We start from the raw sequence: 11,148 nt of genomic DNA, 5'->3' as shown, positions 1-11,148 counted from the left end.
CATCATGTGCTCCTTACCTTCATCCTGCGGCTGGTTTAACAGGTCTTTTCTTTCTGTTTCCTAGAAAAGTGGAGATTTAATCTCAGTAAATACAGTACTAACTGTAAAAGTATCATTTAATTCATCAACACCAGGAGTGACTCCAGAATTAAATTAACTAACATTATAGCAATTAGCCAATTCTGCACTTCAAAATGTATGCACATAATGTGAAAAGTTTCACACATACCGTGTTCTTCATTCTCCTCTCTGAAAGCAAAATACTGGTTATTTATTTAGTTACTTGATTATAAAGTTTACATCTTTCAGAATAACTTTAAAATGTAACATTACATTACTTAACATGGGGGCGACATGGCTCAGGCAGTAAGAGCAGTCGTCTGGCAGTCGGAGGGTTGCCGGTTCGATCCCCCGCCCAAGCAGTGTCGAAGTGTCTCTGAGCAAGACACCTAACCCCTAAATGCTCCTGACGAGCTGGTCGGTGCCTTGCATGGCAGCCAATCGCTGTCGGTGTGTGAGTGTGTGTATGAATGGGTGAATGAGAAGCATCAATTGTACAGCGCTTTGGATAAAGGCGCTATATAAATGCCAACCATTTAGATAACTGTCAACTTTAAACTTAACCGGCTCAGATAGATTGGTAAATTACTTAAAATGAGAATGGTCCTTAAAATGACAACTGAAGTCCCAAGGATTGGCAATTGTCAGAAAAGTAAATAGCTACATTAAAAGAAAATTTCAAATAGTCATCAGTTGAAATTGTACTTCCCTCTAGGGTCTTTCAGCGAACTTATCCCTGGTTATGGGTATGCACTTTGTTGTACTTCGCTCTGGATAAGAGCGTCTGCCAAATGCCAATAATGTAATGTAATGTAATGTCATCAGGGTTATATTGTAGGAGGGAGGCGAAGTGTGACTGCCATCTGTGAGGAGCCTGTGAGCTGGGGGTTGACTCTGCCATTTGTGAGGTGGGGGTTCTGGTGTGTGTCAAAAGGGACAAAGGACAATACTGTTTGTAGTACCTTTTGAGGAGTTCCAGACCAGTGACGCCAAGAAGATAAAGGATAGATATATGGTGGGTGGATGAGCGGTTCCCAGGCAATTAGGCCATGAGGGCCATTACAACTCCCGGGAAAAGAATGTGCCTAAGATCTTATGACCCCACACCTGGTCACTTCCAGGGGGAAAGACTCCGGGCAGTACCACAGTGCCCTCCTTTGGGCACTGCTGTCATTACCCCAGGGACTACTCTCTTGGAGGAAAACCAAAGAACTGTGGTTGAGATGGTCAATAGACCCGGTACAATATTGTAAACATTGCCCATGTGATCCTTGTTGTATTGCAATATGCCCATTGTAGTAATAACATGAATTACATGTAAAATGGATACACAGGAGGGAGGTTTCATGATAACTGCACCATAACAAAACATTAGGATAATCTGTTTGGTATGGATGTGATCCAGTAAAATCAAGGAATCAGATGAGATACATTTCATACCAAATGGATTTTAATAAACCATAGTTTCAATAACTCAAGGGAAAACCAACACGTCCTCTCTTGGTAATCATCTAATTTTCCCTACGCAACAACCCCCAACGGTGGGGGTCTAAATTCCAGATTCGACAACCCCACCAGGCTAATTTATGGCACTGCCGCCTGGATCAAACACATGATTTGGCATAAAAGCCAGGGCGACAAGCCTATCGGGGAAGATCGTATTCGACTTCCCACACAGCATATTGTACGTGTATGTAAGTATCAGGAAGATCGTATTCGACTTCCCACACAACATGTCTTGTGTATGTATGTATGTATGTATGTGTAGCAGTGGAAGATCGCACTCGACTTCCCACACTGTGCATACTTTGTATATGTGTGTAGCGAAAGCAGGCTGGGTAAGACTATGTCACTCTATTCTTTTTATCTTCAATTTGTCTTTTCGTAATTGACTGTGTAATTCTACGCTAACTGCCTACCCGTCTGCAAATAAACATTTTTGTTTGTAACTTGCGTGATCTCCATGACTCTAATTCATCTTGTACCTTTTCAGCCTAAATTACAACTGAATATTGAGGGGGACAATGGGGACCAAGGACTGACCGATCGGCAGTCCCTTGGTACAGGTGATAGTTCTAAGTGTGAGGCCAGCAAGTTTCTGCCAACGTAAAGGGTCGGCTATGCACGGCTCTTGTGGTTTGACGCGAAGGGAACCCCTGGGCGTTACGGCGCTGGTTCCTGTCAAATTATCTCTAAGGAGCCCAGTTAATGCTACGCCGACCTGGGCTCACAACTATCATGACTGTGTTGCATGTATTGTGTTGACTGGACCCTCAGCCTCTGAGTTCTACACCAAACTGAGAGCTTGGTACCCATGTGATAGTTCTAAGCTGTGAGGCCAGCAAGTTTCTGCCAACGTAAAGGGTCGGCTATGCACGGCTCTTGTGGTTTGACGCGAAGGGAACCCCTGGGCGTTACGGCGCTGGTTCCTGTCAAATTATCTCTAAGGAGCCCAGTTAATGCTACGCCGACCTGGGCTCGCAACTATCATGACTGTATTGCATGTATTGTGTTGACTGGACCCTCAGCCTCTGAGATATACTGAGATATTCAGCAATAATGTTAATCGCGAGAACATATATTGAGTAATGGTGGCGCAGGTACGAGTCGAGTGTAATCACTCCCGAGGTTCGCGTAAATTTCAAACCCAAATTTCTAAATTATATATCTTAAATGGAGTCAGATAAACGAGTGGAACGAGAGTAACCACTAAGCTTTCAAATACGGCCCCGTTTACGAACGGAGAATATTAGGAATTTTACTGATCTGTTTCAGGCCAGTTGTAAGCGGGATATGGGGCAGGTCAATCCATATCCGACCCGTGGCAACAGACCCAGTATATTCCTAAACATAATTGTGCTCTGTTCGTGTGCGGAGTTTGATAATTAAAATCTTTTCATTCACTTCTAAACAGCCAGGAAAGAACACGTCGTCCCTTCACCTCCAGCTATTCCCTCATTGGTCTAGCTGTGCAGGTTCTACAATATTTAGTATCAAACCCAACTCAGGTAATTTGGGAATAAATGCAGGAAACTTACTCTGTGTGTGGTTTGCAGAATGGCGAAGAAGATTTATTTGAAAACGTTTTGTCACAACATTCTTTGCATTCAGTATTGGTCAATGTTGTTCCTGTGCAAGTAAATATTGGAAGGCATGTTAAGACATTTAAAATCTTCTAAAGAAGTTTTCAGAAAAGTAGACTGTGCAGCTAAGTGAGCTAATGTTTCAAAACAGAAAATGCTATTAACAAAAGAAGAACATTTCCCACACAACGCACATTTAAACTGAGCATTAACATGCACAAAGCCCAACCTGCATGAACAGAAGCAGACCGTGCAGCGAGTGGCCTCTGCTAACCACTCAGAAATGAGAGGAACTACACCATACCCCGACAGAAGATGGGGTAAACAATGCACCAATCTACACTGCACAGGGTGCAGGACAATCTGTTTCAACCGTTTAATCGTTAAAAAAAAAAAAAAAACAGATATATATATATATATATATATATATATATATATATATATATATATATATTTGTCTATACTTGGCCTATGAGCTTGCTGTCTGGGAGGGTGACACGTGCCTAAAATATTGACGCAAAGGACATGCATGGAGCTGAACTGATTTGATGAAAGGCATATGGAAGGAATCATAGGAAACATTCAAAAATGTTTTTATGTATTTACTGTTTTAATTACTTTATAGCAATGAATAAAATAATTAGTAATCCGCCACATGTATGCTATAGGTTATAATTGCACTCATGTAAATGGTAAATGGTTGGAATTTATATAGCGCCTTTATCCAAAGCTACAATTGATGCTTCTCATTCACCCATTCATACACACACTGACACACAAAGGCGATTGGCTGCCATGCAAGGTGCCGACCAGCTCTTCAGGAGCATTTGGGGGTTAGGTGTCTTGTTCATGTATAATTATTTTAGTATTCAGGGTATTCTAGCTGCCAACCATGGTATGCTAGTTGGAAGGATGATGTACTCTTCAACGGTTCAAGTTTCATCTAAGTGATCACTCTAGGACTTGGAACTGTACTTTCCTCTTGGGTCTTTAACACACTTGTCCATGGTTCTGATCTGCACTTTATTGTACGTTGCTCTGGATAAGAGCGTCTGCCAAATCGCTGTAATGTAATGTAATATGTTGGTTGGATTAAAGTTTTTATGACTTTATTTCAGGGAGTTAATATGTTTTTTGACTGTTGGATGTAGTTTCACCATCATGATTATTTTGGTTTTGAATCAGGATTGGGGGGCAGATGACCCAATAACCCGCTTGATTGCACATTTAGAAAGATGGGTGTATATCCTCCTCAGCTGGCAGGAAAGAAAATATTATATATATTATATATATCTATATATCTATATCTATATTATATATATCTATATACATACACACATAATACAGCAGTCATGGATGACAAAACATGGTGCAGTGAAAATATCTTGAAATATACACTCAGTTAGCACTTTATTAGATATTCAATCGACTTATGAGGTCTTCTGCTGCTGTAGTCTATCCACTTAGAGAGTTTTGAGGCAGAGTAGAGGAGAGAGAGAAAGAGAGAGAGATTAATTCTGGAAACCACTGTACATGTGCTAAGAGAGGCACACAACAAGATGTGATTTATAACACCAGAGGACTGTACTAAATGAGATAATGAGGCAAAATATTTTTTTCTTAAAAAAATAAATGCCACATATCTGATTTTCCTGTCATTTAAAGCATATTCCTGTGCACAAGAAAATAAACAGGATTAATTTAACTCCAACAAAGTTCATCAGTCCAAGAGCGTCACATGGACAAAGGAAAATGCACTCGGTCACAGTTCTTTAAACACATAATAATAATAATAATGATAATAATAATAATACTTTAGTGTGTGCTTGATAGATGTCCATGTATCGTAATTCACAAAATAAGATCATCAGAAGTCACATCATTCTCATTCCATCCATCCACATAAAAATGTTCACTTGCATATTTATGAAAATATTTAATCTGAATATGTGAGTTGTCCTGACTGAGTTTCTATATTCTCTCAGCAGGAGATATTACTACTGCATGTCTAAAAAAGTAACTTATAAAAAGGTAAATGCTTTTGTGGATTCAGTTGATAAATGATAGACTCACATTACATTTAAAGAAACGAGTTCAGGTAATTCCAGTAACCCTTCAGTTCCAACCAGAGATTAACACATTGCAGTGACACAAGTGAGGAGACTTGTGATTTGAATCAGACATAGTAAGACACTTATACACACTTTTCCACAAGGGTGGAGACATAAACAAGGAAGACATGATGCTGACAGCCTAGGATTATTATTTTTTCTCCAGATAAACTCCAACAATTGCAGAGAGACCAGAATGTGCAAGCTAGGAAAAGCAGAGACATTAATCTCACAGTCTGTCTGTCTGTTTGAGAGAGAGAGACAGAGGAAGAGTATATAAATATACTCTAAGATATATATATACATCTCAGAGTATATTTTCTAAGCACTTAATTCAGCATATAAGGTCTAATTATTAATAAAGATTATAATAAAAGGTTATTTTTAATCACGTGGTTGTCTCTATGTTAACACACACACTGCTGAGGGAAATTAAATTCCAGCAACCACACAGAAACAATTTGTCTGGAATATCATCAAATATGCAAGAAATAAAAAATTGTTGCACACATGTGAGCGCAAATACTACTTTTTTGGAGTTTCAAACAGCATCAGATGATCCTGATTAGGCAGAGAGAAAATGACTTCAAGTAGCCTCGTTGTTTCAGTAATACCAATGTCTGTATATAGTCAACAAATGACTGTCAAATCAAATAAAGTACTATTTAATAATATTTCAACAATATATATTGTCACTTTTCATTTCAAGTAAAATAAGGGCTGCATTTAAAAATAAAGTACATAACAGAGCTTTTGAAAAATGTGCATCTTAAAATAAAGTGCTTCATTTTAGAAAATAAAAACTGTAGCAGCGTTTCCCTTTTTCTTTTTTCTTTTGTTAACTCCATTTCACATCTTAACAGTCTCAACCAATTTTATAAACAATCTCAACACATCAGAAAATGTTTTTTTTTATGTTGACCCAAAATCCAAGCAACTTTAAGTGAACATTCGTTAGCACGTTGTTGATCAGTGAATGAATGTTCAATTTGTTTGTTTGTTCCAAAGATTTGTGCCTTGTCTCGTAGTGGCACTTTGCACTAGCGCTTTTCGCCACGGTCTCGGAACATATGAGACATACTGGTTGAGCATGTAAGAGTGAGTCCATTCTTGATTAAAAGCTCTGTTTTCGCTCTCTACTTTTCTCTTTTTAGAGTACGCCTTGTGAAATTCCTCTCCTCTCCTCTCCTCTCCTCATCGCTCTGTATAAGAGCGTCTGCCAAATGCCAATAATGTAATGTAATGAAAACAAACAATTTCATAGCCGAACGAATAACAAAATGCACCTTCCTGAGTACAAGACAGTCGTGTAATCCTAAAGTAAACAACATTCACCTAAATTACGAATATGAAGATTTTCATATACAATGGAGGGCGGCACGGATGGTGCAGTGGGTAGCACTGCCGCCTCAAGGCAAAACCCCGTCGGCCGGGGCCTCTCTGTGTGGAGTTTGCATGTTCTCCCCGTGTTTGCGTGGGTTTCCTCCGGGTACTCCGGTTTCCTCCCACAGTCCAAAGACATGCAGGTTAGGCTGATTGGAGAATCTAAATTGCCCATAGGTATGAGTGTGTGAATGGTGTGTGCGCCCTGCGATGGACTTGCGACCTGTCCAGGGTGTATTCCTGCCTTTCGCCCAATGTATGCTGGGATAGGCTCCAGCCCCCCTGCGACCCTGTTCAGGATAAGCGGGTTAAGATAATGGATGGATGGCATACACAATGGTTTTGACTGCTGGAGGTTGTGCTCCAATCAATTTGATAACGTCAGTTTCATTGGGAATATATATGTACATATACGGCCCGACACTGTACCAAAACATTGTATAACTGCACAATAATTCAAGCTCATTAATTGGAAATTAGTTCCAACTGCCACAGCCAATGGTGTTTCAACGTCAGCACATTTACGGAGAAGGGGGAGGGATAAACAGAGTTGTGGTCTGAAGGTGTTTGTTGCTGCTGTTCCTCTCTTGACCATTAGAAGTCTGAAATTACCTATATGTACCTTTAAATTAAAAGTCTTTACAGCACTTAGATATGGAATGAATGGTTGACCTAATGCCGTGTGGGACAGAAAATGCCCTCATGTTTGATGTGTATGTAGTGATGTTCTGAGTGGCCCTTGTGTGAAATATTCTCTCCCCCCTTCAATCCCATCCCTTTGAGTCCCAGCTCTGGTACAATGGTGAAACACAATTGAAGAGCTAGATTGTTGCCACTAGGTGTCAGTAGAGCATAATCCATCTCTCGTGCAAGACCACCGACTTCATGCATCCACGTGCAACGTATACAGCATGTTAAACTTGAAGAGAAATATCAACCAAATGATTTCCGCATTACAATAACCTTGTGCAAGGGTAAGACCTTGCCTGTCAGAACAAGAGGAACCACCCCCCCCCCCCCCCCCCACCCCCACCTTTTACCTCCAATTTATCAGACCCTACACTCCTGCTAAAATATTTTTGATTATTTTCAAGGCTTTACGAGCCCCTCCCAATATAATCAAGCACATTCCCATTTGAAGATCTATGCTCCATTTCCCTGTTGCGCATACTACGGCAATTTTATAAGTTTATATGCATTTCTACAGGAAGTATTTAGTTTAGTATCAGTTGAAACCGTAATGACTTGGCTTACAATCACACAAACTTAATGTAAAATCACATGAATTGATGATTTGTAGTGAGTGTTAGGTTAAACACTACATTTAGATCATTCTTATTTACTTTGATGAGGTTTGTTACTTTGTCTTGAATTCTTGCCATAAGGAATCATGGTACACCAGTGAACACACACCACTCCCTCTTTCTTCTTAATGAAAAACAAAACCCTATTGTTTCAGCAGTTTTATAAGGGAAAAAAGGCATCATCATTGTTTTTTAATTTTATTTTATTATTTAGCACGTGAGAAAGAACAACTACAAAGTATACATGAATAAAAAAAGTTTTGTTTTTTGTTTGGGTTAAAAATGGGTTTGAAGACAAACTGTGCTGTGTGACGGAAATTCAGGAAGTGAGTGAGCTGTGTAGTCTGCTTGTGTTATGATTGAAGTGCAGCGGTTTTGAAGTTTGCGGTTTAGTGTGACAGTTGGCCCAGTTACATTACATTACGTTATTGGCATTTGGCAGACGCTCTTATCCAGAGCGATGTACAACAAAGTGCATACCCATAACCAGGGATAAGTTTGCTGAAAGACCCTAGAGGGAAGTACAATTTCAACTGCTACCTGTACAACAAAGATAAGGAGGAGGGCCAAATTATTATTATAATTATTCTTTTTTTTTTTATCAAAGAAATGAACAAACAGAGCAAAAGTGACCAAAGTTAAAATACCGATACACAAAGCAAGTCACAGAGACAACAATTAAGGTTCACAGGGAGGTAGGGAGGGATGGGGAGAGGTGCTGCTTGAAGAGGTGTGTCTTCAGCTTGCGCCTGAAGGTGGGGAGAGATTCTACAGTTCTGACCTCAACGGGGAGTTCGTTCCACCACCGTGGAGCCAGAACAGACAGTAGTCGTGAGCGTGAGGCGGAGGTTCGGAGAGGGGGAGGTGCCAAGCGGCCTGTGGAGGCTGAACAAAGAGGTCTGGCAGGGGTGTAGGGCCTGATGATTTTTTGTAGATAAGCTGGGGAAGACCCTTTAACTGCTTGGAAGGCTAGCACCAATGTTTCGAATTTGATGCGAGCCATGACAGGCAGCCAGTGGAGGGTAGTAAGCAGGGGGGTGACGTGTGAGTATTTGGGAAGGTTGAAGACCAGTCGATGTTGCAGTAATTAATGTAAGGGAAAACAATAGAGCATTTCAATTTCTGCAATTTTTTGTCAGATTTGTGTTATTGTTTAACTATTGCACGCCCTCTTGAGTATGTGGTGAATGAGGTAGCCTATGACCTGCCCACCTCCTCCTTAAGTTTCCATTGCTGGTTTCGATTGTGAATGTTTGAGTCTAGTCATAGCCGTTTTCATTTTACGCACAAGAAGCTATGCTAAATCTAGAATCGCTCGTTATGCAGAATATTGCTGTACCATACAGAGGTCCCTTTAACATGACCTGGGACATTATGCCTAAAATATTCACGCAAAAGACATGCATGCAGCTGAACTGATTTGATGAAAGGCAATGAATAAAACGAGCAGTAATCAGCTATACACTATAGGTTATAATTGTACTGATACCTAATTATTTTAGTATTGCCAACCATGGTATACTAGTTGCTAAACATAAATGTAAAATGTAAAGTTTCATCTAAGTGATCACTCTAGGACCTCTTGGGTCTTTAACACACTGTAATGTTATGTAATGTACTGATTGTTGAGTTTATTTTGGGGAGCTCATGTTTTTTGATTGTGGGATGCAGTTTCACCATCATGATTATTTTGGTTTTGAATCAGGATTGATTGAATCTCACCATTGCGTCTGATGAATGTCCCAGGCCTGCAGATAGTGTGTCTCTGTGCTAATCTGCAGCCCTTCTTATCTGCCTCAGTGCAGTAGTGCTGATCCAGAGGCCCACACACTGCATCAGAGGTGGGACTGCACTCCCTGTCTGTCTTTAAACCAAGACCTGAACGGAGAATAAAGACCCATATTACCATACTACCAAAAAAAGACAGTCAAGCAAGTTGCAAATGGCCATGTCATGAATAAACACATTGGCTGAATATGAATCGTTTCTCACCTGGGTCACCGACTGTACAATTGTTGCAACATTAATGGAATATTCTGCACTTCCACAGCAATAGAAGAGGTCACAGAACAGGAGCAACAGATATACCTGCAGCACATTAAATATTACAAATAAAACTCAAAAACAATTGAGTTATTTTTGCTTTCAATTGAACATCTACCATCTGAATGTATCTGAGGGTATGATTGCACATTTAGAAAGATGGGTGTATATCCTCCTCAGCTGGCAGGAAAAAAAAAGTTTTTACATTTGTTTTACATAATACAGCAGTCATGGATGACAATACATGGTGCAGTGTAAATATTTTTAAATATACACTCAGTTAGCACTTTATTAGATATTCATAAGACTTATTAGGTCTTCTGCTGCTGTAACCTATCCACTTAAGAGATTTGTCGCTTTGTGTGTTCAAAGATGCTCTTCTGCATACCACTGTTGTAATGTGTGGTTATTTGGGTTTCTGTCACCTTCCCGTCAGTCTGGCCAGTCTGAACAAGGCATTCCTGCAGAACTGCTGCTCACTTGATGTTTTTTGTATCATTCTCTGCAGACTCTAGAGACTGTTGTGCGTGAAAAGCCCAGGAGATCAAGAGTTTCTGAGATACTCAAATCACCCTTTCTGGCACCACCAATCATTCCACAGTCAAAGTCACTTAGATCACATTTCTTCCCCATTCCGACATTTGATCTGAAAAACAAGTGCTAACAGAAGCACACAACAAGATAGTATTCACACATCATATATATATATATATATATATATATATATATATATATATATATATATATATATATATATATATAATGAGGCTAAATATTTGTTTCTTACCATCCACATCCACAAATACCACATATCCGATTTTCCTTTCATTTAAAGCATATTCCTGTGCACAATAAAAAAAGCAGGATTAATTTAACTTCAACATTACATTACATTATTGGCATTTAGCAGATGCTCTTATCCAGAGCCACATACAGTTGATTAGACTAAGCAGGAAACAATCCTCCCCTGGAGCAAAGCAGGGTTAAGGGCCTTAAGGACAGAGTTCAATGCATACAAAGTAAAATGCATTCGATCACAGTTAATTTAGCATATAATACTTTACTGTGTGCTTGATGTCCATGTATTCACACAGATTTCACCCCTTTGTAGAAGTCCTGATTTCCATGATTCAGCCTAGGAAAAATAACACGTCACAGCATTCT

This window comes from Conger conger, chromosome 10, assembly GCF_963514075.1.
Source record: "Conger conger chromosome 10, fConCon1.1, whole genome shotgun sequence".
In the NCBI taxonomy this organism is placed as follows: domain Eukaryota; kingdom Metazoa; phylum Chordata; class Actinopteri; order Anguilliformes; family Congridae; genus Conger; species Conger conger.
The sequence above is the reverse complement of the archived record's forward strand: the minus strand, read 5'-3'. Positions refer to the sequence as shown.